The sequence below is a fragment of the Miscanthus floridulus genome, chromosome 18 (genome assembly GCF_019320115.1).
Source record: "Miscanthus floridulus cultivar M001 chromosome 18, ASM1932011v1, whole genome shotgun sequence".
Taxonomy (NCBI): Eukaryota; Viridiplantae; Streptophyta; class Magnoliopsida; order Poales; family Poaceae; genus Miscanthus; species Miscanthus floridulus.
The window spans coordinates 11,720,959-11,741,903 of record NC_089597.1 but is presented as its reverse complement, the minus strand read 5'-3'; positions in this window follow the sequence as shown (position 1 = coordinate 11,741,903).

Genomic DNA, 20,945 nt, shown 5'->3' with positions numbered 1-20,945 from the left:
CCCGTAAGTAAGTAAAATAGAACTTGAACTAGTCAAATAGAAAGCTTGGATTTACCAAAGCAAAACCTGGATATTACTCAAAAGTTGAGTCGACTCCGTAGAGGTACAAAAGTCGAGGAGGATCCAACAGACCCGGCTCCTCCTCTGCTCTCTTCCTCTCACTCTCTCCCTATTTTCTTTTACTACAACTAGGTAGGAGCACCTAGAGGGACACTACTACTAAGAATATGAAGGAATGCTCAATGTAGAGGTGTGTCATGAGATGGGGGGTACCGCTCTATTTATACACGGAGGTATGGCGGTGCTCTGGCTATTATTGGCGTGAAGCCCGGGGCTACACCGCCATAGCATGAAGCCATGCCGCCACCCATCGAAGGAGAGGCTGAGGCACGCTAGCAGGGGGCCGGCCGCCCCTAGGACCGGCCGCCCCTTGACTGTGCTGCCTCGCCACCGCCTTTGTGTGGCAGGCCATGGGCTGGTCATGGATCACTACTCCGTGGGTTTTTGCCCAATTGGAATTGAGTTGATGGGCGTCTCCCTTGTTCCTTTGCTCAAATTAGCGTCGAGAAGTGCCTTTTGGTGATTTATTTCATGTATTTGTGTTTGTGACCTGCAAAATAATGTTCTCCAAATACATGTGGAACTTGGTTAATAGTAAATGCATATGTGCTTAAGTTTGCCAATTTCTCCTCTTTTTGTCACTTATTTGGCGGTCGGATTCGATCGGTAAAGACCGCCAACAAGCTCCCCCACACTTAGATCTTTGCTCGTCCCGAGCAAAGGTTAGGATAAAGTAAACATAAACATAGCCATTCAAGATATGGGCTAGCATATGGTTTATTCCAAAAACTTTACCTCATACCTGTGGGATATGTGGAGTGGATAACATATCTTCTTAAGTGGTTGAAATGTGGAACGGCTCTGAAACAAAGTCATCTCATCCCATTTTCTTATCTTAGTAACTTGAAGGTTTTTGAAATAAAGCATAGTTCACATGTACTCCTCAAATGGTGCTCTCGAATCGCTCAATAGTGTTTGATTTCTCACCAAGACATATCATAGCAATGCATTTTTTTCTTCCTACTTCTAAAAAGCTTATGTGGAGCTCAGGTAGGGAAAAGTATGAGGGCATACTTGCATTGCATATTTTGCTAAGTCAAACAATGGATCCGAGGAGAAAGATGTCATACAATCAAATCAAGATGTGCATGTGTGTGGAACATTAGGTGGATATATGGTGGCTAAACCTAATTTTACTATGCTCGTTTTTTAACACATCTCTCTCTTTATTGGGACTTGGAATATTTTTGTGAGAGCATGGGCTATCTTTATTCTCATCTTTCTTTTCTTCTTTTCTTTCTTATCATCTCTTTTTCTTTTTCTTCTTTTTTTTAGATGATAGTCTCATGCCTCTTTTTTGCAACAAAACTTTTGAGAGAGATATCAACAAGGATTTGGAGCATTTATTTTGATGGAACCTAACAAACATATTTGTGTTCACTCCCTGTGTAGGAGTAGAACATTTTTGGATAGATCTAGGTTAAAGGCATGTTTTTGCGCCTACTCCCAGTGTAGGAGTCGTGCTTATATTTGGTGGCGTGTACGTGATCTTGATTTTAAAAGCATGATAACTTTCTCAACATGGGTCAACAAGGTTTGACAAAGCTCAACACAAAACAAGTAGTATATGCGGAAGGTTTTCAACATGATATTTGGCCTTGGTAGGAATTTTCTTACCATTGAGGAGTATGTGTGAAACTATGGAATTTGATATTTTATAAAAATAAAATTCTCCAAGTACTTCGAATAGAAAAGGTTGGATTTCCATGTCAATGCCATATCTCACTTCACAACAACTTAGTCAATATGTTTTTCCTATAAGATATTTTTCCCACAAGCACTAAGTGTATGTAAGGAATAAAGATTATGCAAGCTAATCTCAAAGAGCTATATTTATATTCACTTTCAAATTTGACTCTAACTGTGAAACCTGGTTCTTTTTAATTTGCATGTTTAAACGAGTGTAGAACCGGGAGTATGCATATGAACAAGTGAAATAGGATTAGAGTTGCATGCAAGCCCCAACGCCGGTTCATTATGTGGTTCGGTGATTTTGTTTCATATTTTAAGTTTGATTATCATGTATGACATTTTTAAACACAATCAAACTTATAGGAACTAAACATGGGTGAGAAGATGGAGTGCAAACCAGTGTGCCTGAGAGAAAGCATGGTAGGGTCGGGTCCCCCACACTTGGACTTTTATGTCATTTGACACTAAAAGCCAAGTGTGAATGTTCGAGGATCTCCTTCGTGTGTATTGCAGCACCCATGTTCCTAGACATCGTTCATCCTTCGTTTCTATAATTGTTAGTGACAAAGAATACCCGAAGGGAACTTGTCTAGCACCTAGTTTTTGTTTATTGTGGGAGAAAAGGAGCCTATAGCTTTATTCTAAAAAAATCTAAGTTAAAAATGAGTTTATTTATAGATTATGTTTTTTTATTATTGAAAGGTTCTAGTAACTAAAAGAAACAAGAAAGCTTGGTTTTTTTAATTTATCATTATATAATATTTTTTTGAGTGACTTTAGCATAGTGAGCAAAGCATAAAGGTGAAACAAAGTAGAGACAACCAAGACAAAATCAATGAGTGAAGCATGTCATGAGATGTTTTTAGAGAAGTTCACCCCACACTTGAATTTCGCAGTATGCAAAATCAAGTTTGGATGGTAGCACCCTCCGTTGAATGTGCTTCATTGTTGAATGATGTTTGGTTGTATTTACCTTGTGTTTGAACCCACCTGAAAGGTTAGTGACAAAAATACCCGAAGGAGCAATTTCACAAATATGTCCTTATGCTCATTTATTATTTTTTTAAAGTCATGTTATTATTATTATTATTAGTATTATTATTATTATTTAGAACAATTTTATTAAAGGGAATGATCAAAGAACGGGTTATCTCCCGGAAGTGTTTGTTTTAGGACAAAAGCTCGTCCTTGGAAAACCTTTCGAATTGCATCTTATGTTGGTGATGTGGTTTCCCTCCAACACCAACCTTTGTGGACCTATCTGTAAAACTCATGCCAAGACACCACAAAATTTGCAAAATTTATGATAGATATATGCATCTCTAACAACCCTTTCAAAGTTTTTACATACAGAGAGCAAGAAAGGGTTGTAGGTGATGGCAGAGATACAGATCAATTTTGGAAATTTTTCGTATGAGCATGGAATTGATGGGATGGTTAGGAAATAACTTCCATGCTCATTGATACAATCTTCTATTTTAGGGAGAGGGGGAGCACTTTCTTTCCCATGACAATTCAGATCCTCCACAAGATTCGGATAGGTCATGGTTGTTAAGGAGATTGACATAAGCTCACTCCTATGTTCAAGAATGGATTTGGATGAAACGTTGCATGAGGGCATAGAGTGGGAGAGGATAGACATGGCTTTTATATGAATTGATTCTCCCTCTATGAGTTTGCTTGATATTTGTGGGGGGTACGACCCCGGATACCCATGACAGGACACATGGGCTATGCCTCCAGGGGCGGCCCAGCCCGTAAGAAGGAGCCTAGCGGGGCACGGTTCTGCTCGGCGACCCCTGCAAGGCACGGAGAGGATATCCTAAAGATGTTACGAGATCTGATAGGATACGTACGATCCCATATTTCTTGTAATCTGTTATTACTTTCCGGTTATCTCTCAGATCTAACCGACTTGTAACCTAGCCCCCCAGACTATATAAGGCGGGCAGGGACTCCCTACGAATTCACGGCAAATCATACGATAGCTAATACAAACCAACAGACCACAGGAGTAAGGTATTACGTCGTACTGACGGCCTGAACCTGTATAACTCGTGTGTCTCTGTTGCCTTCTTGTTCTTGATCACACGCTCCTCTTCCGATCAATCTACCATCGCGGGATACCCCTCGGTGGACTGCCGACGATATTCTGTCGACAGTTGGCGCGCCAGGTAGGGGTGTGCGTGCTGTTTCCTTGTCGAACAAGATGGTTTTTTCCGTAGGCTCTTCGTCCCTCCCGCAGCCCGGCCAGATCTTCATGGTCGGATCCATCACGTGGGTCATCAACGCCGACGGAGTTGGAGAGCTTCTCGAGCCGGTGCAGATCTATTCTGCACCGACCACCCTCGCACCTGCAACTGCGGATCCAATCTCGGAACCACTTCCAGGGTCGACTCCATCAGCCACCCGCCGCTCGCTTCCTTGCTACCAGAGGAGGCATGTCAACAATGATGATCTGATCGAATCTATCGATCGGGTCGGCCTGAAACTTGCCGATTGCCTCTCCATTACTGAGTCGGCTCTGGACACCCTTGTTCAGCACCGAGCACCCTCCGATCCCGATCTGTCGACGTTCAATGCTCGGCAGACTCCAGGGCTCGCCGCCCTTCCCTTCTGGCTCGCCAACACCGCAGCTACATATCAGGACGCCCTAAGGGGCAAATTCGCCGACCAGCTCGCCGACCAGCTTCCACCAACCGTCAACATGCTGCACGCCGGCCGGGGTCTCAGAGCATCTCTCCAAACTATCCTTGAGAAAAATCTGGACTCCGAATCTCAAGGATCCACCGAACCCCTCGCCGAGACCTTCACCAAGCAACCTCCTCTCCTGCCTTTCCGGGGTGGCGCGATCTTCAACGTCAGTATCGACAGCCCGCCTCGGAACGGCGAAACAGATGAGGAACGCGCCGCCCATGAAAACAGGAACGCCAACCACGCGCAACAGCGTGATAACGAATGCACCATTGCGATGGTCGAGGCCGCTCATGATAACCAATTCGATTCACAAGGAAGGCCCCTCCATCGCAACCTCAACGAAGAATTCCTCCGCGTTGACGGCCACGATGTTTTCAAGACTCTGAGCGCTAATCTGGCCGTGGCCGCCAACGAACTTGCCCACCTCCCGCAGACGCCCAAGCTCGCCAAGGTCGCCGCTATGCTTAAAGCGGCACACTGTCAAGTTAACGAGATCCGAGAAGTTCAGAGACCTTCATGCTCCACAAGCGTGATCTGCCGATCAGCTGATCCTAGATCTAATCGCCGCCCCAGTCAAAGCCGCTTCGCCGACCAGTCACCACCTCCCCAGGGGGGAGTTGGAGGCCACCACGCCGAGCATCATCGCCAGCACGACCAAGAGGTCGAACAGGACGCCCGAGTGTACCTCAGCAACCTTCGGGATGCACGACGGCGTATCGATCAACGACGTTTCGGGCGCCATGAAGATGAAGTACGACATCGCCGGGAGTACGAGCAAGAGTACGGCGACCTGGACTCAGCTCTGGAGCCGATCGTCGCTGGCAATACTGCCGATGTCGGCCCCGACAGCCCGGAAGGGCCCCCTGCGTTCACCAGGGCACTCCGAACGCTCCAGTGGCCCCGTGGTTTCAAAATCACCGGAGTCGAGCCCTATGAAGGAAGGATGAACCCAACTCAGTGGCTGCAGGCTTACACCACCGCCGTCCACGCCGTCGGAGGAGACACCAACGTCATGGCAAACTATCTCCCTGTCATGCTCACGCCAGCCGCCATGAGCTGGTTCACAAGCCTCGCCCCAGACTCCATCGGCTCTTGGGAAGATCTGAAGAGAGTCTTCACCGACAACTACATGGCCACATGCAGGCGGCCGGGCACCAAGCACGATCTCAACCGCATCAACCAAAAGCCATCCGAACTACTCCGCAGTTACATCAGACGCTTCTCCGAGATGAGGAATTCTATTCCCAACATCACGGAGGCCGAAGTCATCACCGCCTTTGTCCGAGGACTTCATCACCGAGAACTCCGTTCTAAGTTCAATAGAAAGCCACCTACCGGCATCGGCAAGATGATCACAATCGCCAACCAGTACGCCGACGCCGAGGAAGCGGAGGTGCGTTTTAACGAAGATACAGGCACTAATCGCCCGTCTCGCCGCCACGACGACCGCAACGATGACCGATAGCACAATGTTCGCCGCCACGACGACCGCAACGACAACCGACAGTACAACGATCGCCGCTACGACGACCGTAGTTTCCACCGGGACAGCGGACGTGATCGGCCAGATGGATTCAAACTTGGTCAGAATCGCCGCCACCGACCAGATCACTTTGTTGCCAACGTCAATGAGCCACGCGCAAAGCGTAACTACGATGAGCAGTACAAGAAGATCCTCGACGGTCCGTGCCCCCTGCACAAGAACGCCAAACACAAGATGAAAGATTGCCTTGGTCTGGCTAAGGAGTTCCAGGAGAAAAAGTACAACGACGACAATGGTGGGAACGGAGGACGCCGACCACCAGGGGATAATAATAATGCCTTCCAGGACCACGACAAGGTGGTCGCCACCATCTTCGGAGGTCTCGCCTCCAACGAAAGTAGAAGGGAACGGAAGCTCGCCGCCCGACGAGTGCTCGCCATAGTTTCAGAAGAAACTACCGCCAATCCCAGCTATCGCCCGTGGTCCGAAATCTCCATCACCTTCAGCAGGGCCGACTAGTGGGCAGACATACCCTACACATGGTGTTTTCCCCTCGTCCTTGACGCGACTGTTCAGAAGGTGCTCTTCAGAAAAGTCCTCGTCGACGGTGGGAGCGCTTTGAATCTACTCTTCGCCAGGGCCCTAAGGGAGCTCGGACTCTGGACAACAGACCTCATGCCCTCAGACTCCTCCTTCTGGGGCATGGTACCTGGCAGGGCATCCAGACCACTCAGGGAAATTACCCTACCAGTACAGTTCGGCACGGCAACCAACTACAGAGTGGAGCATATCAACTTTTATGTCGCCGACTTCGACACCGCCTACCACGCCATACTAGGGCGTCCGGCTCTGACCAAGTTCATGGCCGTTTCGCACTATGCATATTTGGTGTTGAAGATGCCTTCGCCAGTAGGAGTCCTGTCTCTACGGGCAAACCTCTCCGTCGCCTACGCCTGCGAGACGGAAAGTCTCGCCCTCGCCGAAGCCACCGACCTCTCCATCCAGATGGCCAGCGTGGTCGCCGAAGCCAAGACCGCAACTGCTGACGACATGGAGATCCCAGAGCCTCCCTGGGCCTCCGCCAAGTCCAAGGAAGTCAAGGAGATCAGCCTCGGCCTCGACGACCCTTCCAAGACGGTGAAAATTAGGGCTCACCTTGACCCCAAATAGGAAAGCGCGCTCGTCTCCTTCGTACGTGCCAACGCCGATGTGTTTGCTTGGAAACCTGCAGACATGCCGGGGGTACCACAGGAGAAGATCGAGCACTCCTTGAATGTCTCGCCAACCGCTAAACCGATCAAGCAGAAACTTCGTCGATTCGCGCCGGACAAAAAGGAGAGGCTATTAGGGTAGAAATAAAACGGCTCTTAGCTGCCGGATTTATAAAAGAAGTGTATCATCCAGATTGGTTAGCTAATCCTGTTCTTGTTAAGAAAAAGAATAAAGAATGGAGAATGTGTGTTGATTATACTGATCTTAACAAACACTGCCCTAAAGACCCCTTTGGCCTGCCTCAGATAGACGAGGTTGTAGACTCCACCGCCAGCTGTGAGTTGCTTTCCTTTCTCGACTGTTACTCAGGCTACCATTAGATCTCCCTCAAGGAGGAAGACCAGGTTAAAACATCGTTCATCTTGCCTTTCGGTGCATACTACTACACCACTATGTCCTTCGGACTAAAGAACGCCGGCGCGACCTACCAAAGGGCTATCCAGACGTGCCTCGACCAACGGATCGGCCGCAACGTCGAAGCCTACATCGACGATGTGGTCGTCAAGACTAGAACCGCTGACAATCTTATCACCGACCTTGAAGAAACTTTCTCCAACCTAAGCAAATACCGATGGAAGCTGAACCCTTCAAAGTGCATCTTTGGAGTTCCATCCGGTATCCTGCTCGGCTACATCGTCAGCGCTCGGGGCATCGAACCAAACCCTGACAAAGTCTCCGCCATCACCAACATGAAACGGCCGACGTGTTTCAAGGATATACAGAAGCTTACAGGCTGCATGGCTGCACTAAGCCGATTTATCTCGCGCCTCGGTGAAAAAGGGCTACCTTTCTTCAAGCTCCTCAAGGCCTCCGAGCTTTTTTCTTGGTCGAAGGAGGCAGACACAACTTTCGAGCAGCTCAAATTGTTTTTAACAAAACCTCCAATCATGACAGCGCCATGACCAGATGAAACTCTGCTGGTTTACATCGCCGCCACTTCTCGAGTTGTCAGTACGGCTATTGTCGTCGAGCGCGAGGAAACTGGACACGCCTACAAGGTACAACGTCTGGTCTATTTCATCAGCGAGGTACTTAATGAGCCCAAAACTCGTTATCCTCAGGTGCAAAAGCTGTTATATGCAATTCTAATCACCTCACGCAAGCTCCGACATTACTTCGAGTACTACAAGATCGCCGTGGTCACTGAGTTCTCTCTGGGGGACATTCTCCGCAATAAAGAGGCCAATGGTCGTATCATCAAGTGGGCTGTTGAGCTTGGCACCTACTCCATTGACTTCAGAAGTAGGCCAACCGTAAAGTCGCAGGCGCTCGCCGATTTCATCGCTGAGTGGACCGAAATCCAAGAACCCATCGCCGCCACTTGCCCCGAGCACTGGGTGATGTACTTCGATGGCGCCCTTAATATTAATGGGGCCAGTGCGGGCATTCTGTTCATCACACCGACGAAGGATAAACTCCGATACGTTCTTCGCATACATTTCCCGGTCTCTAACAACGCCGCGGAATACAAAGCATGTCTCCACGGCCTCCGTATAGCCGTTGAGCTCGGCGTCAAACGCCTTATGGTATACGGGGATTCCGCGCTGGTTATCAATCAACTCAATAAAGATTGGTCCTGTTCCAGTGAGAAGATGGACGCTTACTGCACCGAAATCAGAAAGCTTGAAGGGAAATTCTACGGCATCGAGTACCACCACGTGGTACGGGATCAAAACCAAATAGCCGACCAGCTATCGAAGATAGGATCTTCTCGCACCACGGCTCCGGCGGGGATCTTCATTCAGGACCTCTTGACACCATCCATTAAGGAAGACAAGGAAGTTGTAGAAGTACCCCCTGCCGAGCAGTTGGTACTCACGATACCTTCGCAGGTCGCCGATTGGAGGGAACAGTTCATCAAATACCTCTCCAACGGCGAAGTACCCGCCGACAAAATCGAAACCGAACGACTAATTCGCCGAAGTAAGCACTACGTGTTGGTGGACGGTAGCCTGATGAGGAAAAGTGCTAAGGAAGGGATACTGCAGAAATGCATCATCCAAGACGACGGTGTGAAGCTACTATTTGAAATTCACTCTAGCTCCTGTGGCAATCATGCGGCTTCGAGAACACTGGTCGGCAAAGCTTTCCGAGCAGGTTTCTACTGGCCCACGGCCATTACCGAAGCAGAAGATCTCGTTCGACGATGTGAGGGATGTCAATTTTTCGCCAAGCAAATACATGTGCCGGCACAAGAATTACAAACCATTCCAGCTTCCTGGCCATTCACATGCTGGGGACTGGATATGATCGGGCCTTTCAAACCTGCGCTAGGAGGTTTCCGGTACGTGTACGTCGCCATTGATAAGTTCTCCAAGTGGATCGAGTACAAACCACTCATCGCAGCTACTGCTAAGAAAGCAGTCGAGCTCTTTGAAGACATCGTACACAGATTCGGTCTCTCGAACAGCATCATCACCGACCTCGGGACAACTTTTACCGGCCATCATTTTTGGGACTTCTGCGAGGACAGGTGCATTTCTGTTAAATACGTTTCCGTTGCTCATCCTAGAGCTAACGGTCAGGTCGAGCGAGCTAACGGTATGATCCTCGACTCCCTCAAGAAAAGGCTCTATCAAAGAGAAGAAAAGCACCCGGGCAGATGGCTCAAAGAGCTACCAGCTGTGGTCTGGGGACTGCGCACTCAAGCCAGTCGCAGTACCGGCGTATCTCCATATTTTATGGTCTACGGCTCAGAGGCCATACTTCCAGCGGATATTGCATTCCGAGCACCCAGAGTAGAAAACTATGATGAAGACCAAGCCGCAGCTGTTCAGACAGAAGACATTGATCGGGCCGAGGAAGAACGTCTGATTACTTGCGTCCGCACATCCAAGTACCTCGAAGGTCTACGGAGGTATTACAACCGTAACGTCAAAGGTCGTTCGTTCGCAATCGGCGACCTCGTCTTACGTCGGAAACAAAAAACCGAATGGCTTCACAAGCTGTCATCACCGTGGGAGGGTCCTTACATCGTAAAAGATGTTACTCGACCAGGGTCTTATCGCTTATGCGACTTAGATGGACTCGATGTTCCCAACTCCTGGCACATAGAGCACCTTATACGTTTCTACCCCTGAAATAACATAAATATGTATTCTTTACTTTAATATTAATAAAGTTCTGGTCTCCATAATTTCTCTACATTTTTTCATCATAAGCTTCACTTACCGTTAGCGGGATATAAGCCACTCCGCAACGGCCTCCAATACGCTCGACAAGTACGTCCAAATCGCCGAGCACGATCCCTCCAAATCGCCGAGCACGATTCCTCCAAATCGCCGAGCACGATCCCTCCAAATCGCCGAGCACGATTCCTCCAAATCGCCGAGCACGATTCCTCCAAATTGCCGAGCACGATTCCTCCAAATCGCCGAGCACGATTCCTCCAAATCGCCGAGCACGATTCCTCCAAATCGCCGAGCACGATTTCTCCAAATCGACGAACATGACTTCTCCAACTCGCCGAACACGTTAACTCCTAATCACCGAACACGATTTTTCCAAAAATCGCCTAATATGCTTCCTCCGGGTCGCATAGGTTTTCTACAAAAACAACGACGGTCTTGCGTTCCAATTTTCGCAACATAGCCCGCCGATCGTCAAGCAGCACACCTTTTTCCTTTCTGTTCTCTATGGAAACGACCCAGTCTCTGACTACATCCTACACGCGCTTAGGGGCTCCGCCCTCTACGTTACGGTTGGTCGGCTGCGGTTCCTTGGCCATGCCTGTTCGTCCTACACGTGTCAGCGCCCCTGCGTTCGACGTTATGGACTATGGGCTAGTCAAGGCCTAGATTTCAGGCGTGAACTAAACGCTCGGACGCCGCTTTAGCCATTTCTCTCGCCACGTTACTCAAGTTGGCCGCTGGGCAGCACGTTTTTTCGCAATAGTAACTCCGGAGGACACCAAGGCTCTAACGTCCCACCAAACGTACTATGAGCTCGGTGCTCTACGTGTTGGGCGGTAGGCCATGGTCTTATGACAACGCCTATTTCTCCAACACACGCATGGGCTCCGCGTTATGCGTTACGGATCACGACCTAACTAAGGCATCAAGTTTAGTGAAAACTAACTGATCGAACATAGCTTATATTACGCATAACTACATCGGGTTGATAATACGACGATTCTTCATAGCCGGATAAATCAAGTATCACAGGCGGTCATATCCGGACAGTTCGTTAAGCTTGGCCAATAGTTTCTGTTTCGCCAAATAGGTCTATATCGCCGACAAGCACCTTCGCCACATCCTCAACGTCATCTTCCAGCTGCTGGGTTTGCGCGTCGCTCAGCCCATCGGCGAACCCACCGCCTATCGACTGGATGTCGACGGACGGATAATGGGACCGAACCACTGCAAGGGCATGAGTAGCGGCAGTCAAAACGGCGTCGCGGTTGAAGTTTTTGAAGTTCTCCCACGCTGCCTTGCATCTCTGAACGATGGTGTCCGGTCCTTGCTGCCTACCATCAGGACGGGGCGCCGGTTCAACGTCGACGCAGTCGAGCACTGGTTTTATCGCGGCAGCTATAGTGTTGAAGTTGTCCTTCTGGACTTTGGCTTCCTGCACTAGCACATCGAACTGTGCCTTGGTTTTATGTCGCTAATCTGCAATAATTACAATGGTTCGTCACGGCAAAAAAGTATTACGACGTCACTTCCGATCAGGGGAAACTTACCTTTCAATTCTTTGGCCAGTTTGTCGGCTCGCTCCGACTCCTTCGTTTTCTCTTGTCGGATTTGTTCGACGGTCTGGTGAAGCTGGTTGAGTTCTGCATCTTGCTCTGCAAGCACAAAAGATAAGAAACGGAGAAAATATACGGCCACTTACTGCAAAGCACATTATGTGAAAAAGAATACCGGATTTCAGCTTGGATACATTCTCCAACTGCTGGCACTTCCGGTCGAGCTGCTCAGTTTTACTATCGAGTTCTCCGTTTTTCTTGCTCAACTGCTCGGACATTTTCTTAAGTTCCTCGGATACAATCGCCAGCTCCTCGGATGTCTTCTTCAGCTGCTCGGACGAAGCTGTTAGTCGCTCGGACAGAACCCCATTCTGATGTTCAAGGTCCCGCGAGTTTGACTCCGCAAGGTCCCGCTCGCGCTGGGCCCTCTGAATACTTTTCTCCGAAAGACTTAAAGCCTCCCGGAGTATCTTATTTTCCTCGGCGAGGGGCTCCATCCTCTTTATCAGTTGGTGCCGTTGATCGGCTGTCCGAGCTATCCCCTGCGGATTAACAATGAGAGGGATAAACCTTGATCTTCAGATAACATATATCGGTGTTATTGGCGCGGCACTCACCTCGATTTGAGTCATAACTCCATCGACGGCGGATTTCAACCTCTTTATCTCCCTGGTGGTGTTTTCTTCCTCGACGACTACCACCTCTTCACCGCGTTTACGGAGAATCCGGATGGACTGGGGCACAGGTGTGGCACGCTCGATCTCCACGACCTCGTCCTCCTTCACAGTCGCTTGAGGCACCACCGGGGGGCTCCGTGGTCGGACCGCCGCTCCGACCACTCCTGGCATCCCTGCGGGTGACGACGTTTGCTCCTCAGCCGTTGACGGAGTTGCATCTGTAGCCTCCGGCGCATCAACAACAGCCGCAGTTTCCGCTTCCAAGGTAATGGCTTTTTCGGTCGTAGCCGAGGTTGCGGTAGCCGACGCGCCGGTTGTGTGCGCCAACGATTCACCATCGCCAGGTCTGCTGGGAGCGGCGGCTGGCCCGTCCTCTGTTCGTCGAGCACTAGGGGACTCCTGGACGGGAGCAGTCGTCATTTTTTCTTCTGAGGTCACGGGCCTCGGCGTCGCACTGCGTAATATCGGCTTCTCAGTAACAAGGAGAAATCAAGGAACAATATTATTACTACAAGGCAAATATACTTATGGTTTGGTCTTCCGATTGATTTTCTTGAATCGGCGATGCCTGCCTGACCCCCCCAGGCGCTGCTGCTTGGTCGGCTTTATGGGAGGACTCCTGCGCCTCTACAGCGGGCTGCCGCTCTTCTTGGTGCCCGGGGGCACCCCCTTCTGTGCGTTGTTCGGGGACTTTGGTAGTTTGCATCACCGGGACGTCCGCCATTGCCCGACCATTACTCTCCCGTGATCGCTGCTTGGGAGCGTCAGCATCCACCGGTGCCTCCATCGTGCTCGGCGGAAGCGCTGACTGGTCCTCGTCATCGTCTGACCACTCCAGCACAGCCGTTCGTCGTGGCCGAACTGCTCGGTCCTCTCCAAGAGAGATGCCACCTGGTTTGTGTGCATGAGAGCTGGCGGTTTTTCTCCTTTTTTGGACCGGCTCGTCTACTGCCGGTCTTTTCCTGTGGACCTTCTCTGACATTGGGGATGGACTATCCGACGGGGAGCTCGGCTCATCCTCTTCGGGCTGCAGTGGCCGCCGAGGATCTACTCCTTTCGGCCAATCGGCTCTCGGCACGTCTGAAAAGTATATTGCCCTATCCTACGAATGGATCTTTTCATAAGTACGTCAGTCCTATGCTCGGCAATTAATGCTTGATAGACGCGAAGCGAAATGGTTACCTGAGGAGGTGGATTGGTGCAGTTGAAAGCTTTCGTTCCTTTTGGCTAGCTGAATGAGACATTCGAAGTAAATAGATCCATGGCACGGTCCATCACTTCCTTCTTTGTCAGACGATCTGTGTTTTCCCGGGTACCGTCGTTGTCACCTTTATAATCAAATGCCGGGTGGGCCCTCTCTTTGCAGGGCTGAAGGCGCCGCACTATAAAGCTAGCCGCCACCAGTTCACCCCGAAGCTCAACGCCCTTAATCAAGTCCAGCAGTTCCATTACCTGCTCCATCTCAGCATTGTTGGGTTTCTCCGACCAGTTAATATGATTAACCAAAATGTGGTGGACGTTGCATCGAATCATTGGGTCACTTTGTTTGATATAGAACCATCTGGCATTCCAACCTTTGAGGAAGGTATTTAGTGGAACGCTGATGTATTCGCTGGCCATCCCATCCCTGAGTTGCAGGTAAATGCCACCGACCACCTTGGAACCACTACCCCCTTCTTCAGACAGAACAGGTGCCTGAAGAGGTTGAAGTGCGGAAGAACACCGAGAAACACCTCGCAGAAATGGATAAAGATGGAAACATGTAGAATGGTGTTGGGGTGCAGATTACAGAGGCTAATCGCCCAAAACTCCATAAGATCACTCAGAAAGGGGTGGACAGGAAACCCTAATCCTCGCCAGAAATAATCCTCAAATACTACAGCCTCATCAGTATGTTGTGTCGGGAAGGGCTCACCACTAGCTGGCCGCCATCCAGCAGTTAGACGGTCTGGGAGAACGCCCGCCGCCACCATCTTATCGAGATCCGCCACCGACGTCTTCGATGGCACCCACTCCTCGTCACGGCTGGCTCCGGTGGCCACTTTCTTCGGCTTTGCGGCTCCTTTTTTCGGCGCCATGGATTGGTCCTAGGGTTGGAGGTGAATGCTCGCATTTGGTGTGGAATGTGAAGCACAGGGATTGCGAAGGCAGGAAGCAGGGTGGCTTGACTGAGGTAGGAGGCGATGTGTGTGGCGGCGCGGTTATAAAGCACTTTCCCCACTCTCCCTTGACTCTGAGGGTTTATGGGAAACCGTTCCCGCGATCAGCGCTACTTTGACTCCTCCAAAATGGTTTAATGGGCCGCAACTTGGGCTATCGCGTCACAGTAGCCCACGCCGATCATTTATCGCCGCCACTTATTCTCCGAATTCTCCGCATTTTAATGAGGCTTAGTAACTGATACTGTACAGCCATTACTCCAAATTTCTCGCTGCGGTTTGATTTATCTGATATCTACGCCAGAAACATGGGGACTGGCTACCTGCTCGGATGGTTTGCTAATTTCTAAGCCTGGCACCACGTGACTACGTCACCTACTGTCAGGCTCGGGGACTAAGTGGGCACACTTCACCTTGCGGTGAATGTGTTTGTTTTTTGTCTGGAGGCTACGCTCGGGGACTGGCTACCTGCTCGGACGGTTTGCTAATTTCTGAGCCTGGCACCACGTGACTACGTCACCTACTGTCAGGCTCGGGGACTAAGTGGGCACACTTCACCTTGCGGTGAATGTGTTTGTTTTTTTGAAAGACTCTGAGCCTCTAAAAGATAAAACCAGGTATCTTTACCTTCGTTTTCGGATTCTAAGTGGGCACACTTCCCTCTACCATGCAGGAATTTTTAATTTTGGACTTGAGCTCCTTACACCCTTATGACAAGCCATGCTCAGAGCACACTGCTCGGCGATGTTGTACGCTGCTCGGCAGCTGCTCACAACTGCTCGGCGACTCCTTATGGTGGTCGGACCACGATTTGGACCGCTCGGTTTTGGTTCGCACCTGCTCGGAAAGTCTCAAGACGGCGTTGCACAACGGGTACAAGGCGCTCGGGGACTAGCTGTGGGGGGTACGACCCCGGATACCCACGGCAGGACACATGGGCTATGCCTCCAGGGGCGGCCCAGCCCATAAGAAGGAGCCTTGCAGGGCATGGTTCTGCTCGGCGACCCCCGCAAGGCATGGAGAGGATATCCTGAAGATGTTACGAGATCTGATAGGATACGTATGATCCCATATTTCTTGTAATCTGTTATTACTTTCCGGTTATCTCTCAGATCTAACCGACTTGTAACCTAGCCCCCCAGACTATATAAGGCGGGCAGGGACTCCCTACGAATTCACGACAAATCATACGATAGCTAATACAAACCAACAGACCACAGGAGTAAGGTATTACGTCGTACTGACGGCCTGAACCTGTATAACTCATGTGTCTCTGTTGCCTTCTTGTTCTTGATCACACGCTCCTCTTCCGATCAATCTACCATCGCGGGATACCCCTCGGTGGACTGCCGACGATATTCTGTCGACAATATTTCATCCTTGGATCCTCCCTGATGTCTCATATTAGAATTCGAGGCATGAGATGATGTTGAACTGGGAGGCTCTAAAGCATTCCCAAGATCAGCATCAAGGAAAAGGTCATCCTTGAATTCAAAGGGGCATGTAAAAGGATGATGTTCATCATCCCTAGGAGTGTGATGTATTCCCTGAATGGGAGGTCCTTGGCATCCGGGTCATAGGAAGGATTTGAAGGAAATTCAGATTCGGTTGCGCGTGCCTCTTTTTGTTGGTCGGGGCTTGACTCAATTTCTTCTTCAGGAAACTCATCATATATGCTGGTGTAAGGGGTGTTTTCAAGGATTTTCTCAAGAATGGCCTTCCCCTCACTAATGGTATTGTGTGTGAACGAGCCTCTAGAAGATAGGTCAAGTTGGAGAGCAGCTTCCTTGCTAAGATCAAGATGGAAGTGGTAAATAAGGATATGGTCTGGCAAGGAAAGGTTTGGACTGGTGTAAGGTCGAGAAGGTGACTAGAGGGGGGGTGATAGTCATTTCTAAAACTTAATCGTATCGGCTAACCGAAACAAGTGCGGAATTAAAACTATCGGTCTAGCCAAGACTACACCCCTCTATCTATGTTCTCTAGCACCTTGCAAAGATCCTAATTAAGCAACAAAGATGCCGGGCTAACTAGAGCTCACCTAACCAATTCTAGGAGCAAGGTCACACAAATCTATACTACTAGTATTTCAAGCAATGAGAGAGCTCCTACTCATACTAGTAAGCAAAAGCACAAAGCCAACTAAGCTCATTAGCAATGCTCAATAACAAGGCAACCAATGCCAAATTAGAGAGCTCAAATACTTAGCTACACAAACTAAGCAAAGTAACTAACAAGGTTACACAAACCAAATTAGCCACGCAAGGGAGCTACTTCTATGCTACACAAGCAAGAAGGTAACTTGTGAGCTACACAACCTAACTAATTACAAGAGCAACTACACAAGCACAATGTATATAAAAGTAATCACAAGCTTGTGTAAGGGGATTGCAAACCAACGGGGAGAACAAGGTTGACACGGTGATTTTTCTCCCGAGGTTCACGTGCTTGCCAACACGCTAGTCCCTGTTGTGTCGACCGCTCACTTGGTGGTTCGGCGGCTAATTGGCATCACCCGCCAAGCCCGCACGTCGGCACCGCAATAACCTACCCCGAAAGTGAGGGTAGCTCAATGACATGCTCAACTAGAGTTGCTCTTCACGGCTCCCGTGGGGCGAGCACAATGCCCCTCACAAAGCTCTTCTCCGGAGCACCGCACAAGCTTCTTGCGGGCTTCGACAGAGACCACCACCAAGCCGTCGAGGAGGTGGCAGCCTCCAAGAGTAACAAGCACCACCGGCTTGCAACTCGATCACCTAGTGCCACTCGATGCAATCTCATAATGCAACGCACTAGAATCACACTCACTCGCAATCGATTCACACTCTTGCAAGCACAAGTGAGTTAGAGGGCATCCAAGCACTCCTACACAAGCCACATAGGCGTGAGGGTGCTCAGCTAATAGCCCAAGGCCGGCCACCACTTCTATTTATAGCCCCAAGGGCTAAAATAGCCGTTACCCCTTCACTGGCCAAAGCGCGTACTGACCGGACGCGTAGGTCATAACGACCGGATGCTGAAACCCAGCGTCCGGTCACTTACAGAGAGGTTCCAGCAACATTTTTCAATGACCGGACGCGTCCGGTCATCACTGACCGGACTCGCAGGTGCTGACCGGACGCTGGACTCCAGCGTCCGGTCATTTTTCGCGCCAGCGTCCAGTCGTAGACCTTTCAGCGCTAAAACGGCTATAAATCTTAGCTCCGAACTCCGATTTTAATGATCTTGGACATTTTGGAAAGCTTACTCAGAGGGCTACACATCCCATATGCATACTTGATCCAAATCATAATGGATCAAAGCAGTATTCCAATCCAAGGACTATCCTAGAGTTCAAAGTACACCGAAAAAACTTTTTCTCTTCTCTAAGATGATTCACAACAACACTAACTTCTTCTCCTTTGCATATATGCCAACACCACCAAGTGTGCACCACCATGTGTATGTGTGTTAGTTTTTCACAAACATTTTCCAAAGGATTAGTCACTCAACTTGCCACGCCACTCGATCCTAGCGATGATGCAAAGTTAGATCACTCGAGTGGCACTAGATGACCGATATGTAAACAAGTTTGCCCCTCTTGATAGTACGGCCATCTATCCTGAACCCAGTCATTAACTTCTCTACACACCTATGACCGGTGAAATAAAATGTCCTAGGTTATACCTTTGCCTTGCGCATTCCATTCCATCTCCTCCAATGTCGATGCAACACATGCACCAACATGATCGACAATGATATGATCCACTTCATATCATCACGTGATCATATTGGTTCATCAATCTTGACTTCACTTGCTTTTCACCGTTGCCTTCGTCCATCGGCGCCAAGTCTTGCTTAAGCTTCACCGCCACGCGGTCCATCGCTCCAAAGCCTCCGACTTGCCCTTCACGCTTGTAACGGATCTATCAAGCCAAGTCTTGTCTTGATCTTCTCCACCTTGATCACATGACTCAATGTCATGTCTCATGTGCAATAATCTCCTTCATCATCGCATGTGTGAGCTTTACAATATCTCCAAACGATTTTCACCTTCACGGCATATGTTGCTCACACACATGTACTTGTGGACTAATCATCTGTGTATCTCACATAAACATAATTAGTCCACCTAGGGTTGTCACTCAATTACCAAAACCACACAAGGACCTTTCAACTGGTAGTGATAAGGCTTAAGAACCTAGCCCAAGCAGCTCATAGAGTCTCCTCCTTTTGTTGAAAGGTAAGAAGTTCTATTCGAAGGGCAGCAATTCGGGAAAGAGGGAAGAAAGCAAGACAAAATTTGTCTCGAAGTTCATCCCAATTTCCATGTACGCCTCCTACAGTATGAGCATACCATTATTTTGCTCTTCCCAAAAGGAAGAATGGAAACAATTTCCATTTAATGGTCTCTTGTGTCATGCCAAAAAGAATTAGGCAAGAACACAAGTGCTCAAATTCCCGAAGGTGGGTGTAAGGATTTTCGTCTTCTCGCCAAGAGAAGGATTGCTCCTGAACCATGGCTATGAAAGCAGGACGAATCTCATAGCCATTTGTAAGAATAGGATGTGATGATTGTGGCGGCTCTGATGATTCGACCTTTGGAGCGGAGTATTTAAAGATAGGAGTGGAATCCATGTGGTAGGGATCGTGGTGGTGGTGGTAGGGTGCATATGATGGTGGAAAAAAAGAAAAAAAGATACACGGACGAACTTGGTTCGATTCTAGAACAGCTACCGTTCCCCGGCAACAGCACTAGAAAGCTTGTTGGTATTTGTTAACGCAAACAGATAAATCCGCAAGCACACGGATACCGCTGTAGCTTTCACCCGGAGTATTCCTAGGTATCGATTTCCACGGGAAATGTGAAGCGTACTAGAAAGAATCAAGGTCGTCCAAGGATAAAGTGTTTTTGTTGATAGAGAGGGGTTTTCTAAGGTTCTTCCAAGATAGACTAGATAACCAAGGTCCAGGCTTACTAAACTTACTTACTTCGGAGCAGCAGTGCCTTTCCGATTGTCGAAAAGACTGGGAAGGGGTGATCGGGGGAAGGCTGCTAAAAGCTCTACGAAAACACCAAACCACGCGTGGTGCAATACAAAGGCCTGGTCAGAGCTGTCACCTCTGGGGCTACCACAACTATCTGTGGGTTTAGGCGCAAACTCAGGTAAACTGTAGCCTAGACACCACGTCTATGCTAGCGATCACTACTCTAGTCCGGTACCTTAGACTAGAGCACTCGGTCGAGCGGAGTTTCCGTAAGTAAGTTAAATAGAACTTGAACTAGTCAAATAGAAAGCTTCGATTTACCAAAGCAAAACCTGGATATTACTCAAAAGTTGAGTCAGCTCCATAGAGGTACAAAAGTCAAGGAGGATCCGACAGATCCGGCTCCTCCTCTGCTCTCTTCCTCTCACTCTCTCCCTATTTTCTTTTACTAGAACTAGGTAGGAGCACCTAGAGGGACACTACTACTAAGAATATGAAGGAATGCTCAATGTAGATGTGTGTCATGAGATAGGGGGTACCCCTCTATTTATACACGGAGGTATGGTGGTGCTCTAGCTATTATTGGCACGAAGCCCCGGGCTACACCGACATAGCATGAAGCCATGCCGCCGCCCGTCAAAGGAGAGACTGAGGCACGCCAGCAGGGGCCCGGCCGCCCCCTAGGACCGGCCGCCCCTTGACTACGCCGCCTCGCCACCGCCTTTGCGTGGCAGGCCATGGGCTGGTCATGGATCACTGCTCCGTGGGTTTTTGCCCAATTTGAATTGAGTTGATGGGCGTCCCCCTTGTTCCTTTGCGCAAATCAGCGTCTGAAAGAGCCTTTTGGTGATTTATTTCATGTATTTGTGTTTGTGACCTGCAAAATAATGTTCTCCAAATATATGTGGAACTTGGTTAACATTAAATGCATATGTGATAAAGTTTGACAATTTCTCCTCTTTTTGTCACTTATTTGGTGGTCGGATTTGATCGGTAAAGACCACCAACACTCTACTCAGAGAACGAAGCTGGATTATAGTGTTTTTTCCATTATCCTATAAATTCAAAGTGAACTAAGGCCAGTCTTAGTGAGGAGTTTCGTGTTGTTGTTTCCAAGACTGCCATGTCATATAGAATAAAATGAAATATGGATGAAACATCTACTCTCAATGGATAGTTTTATTCTATAG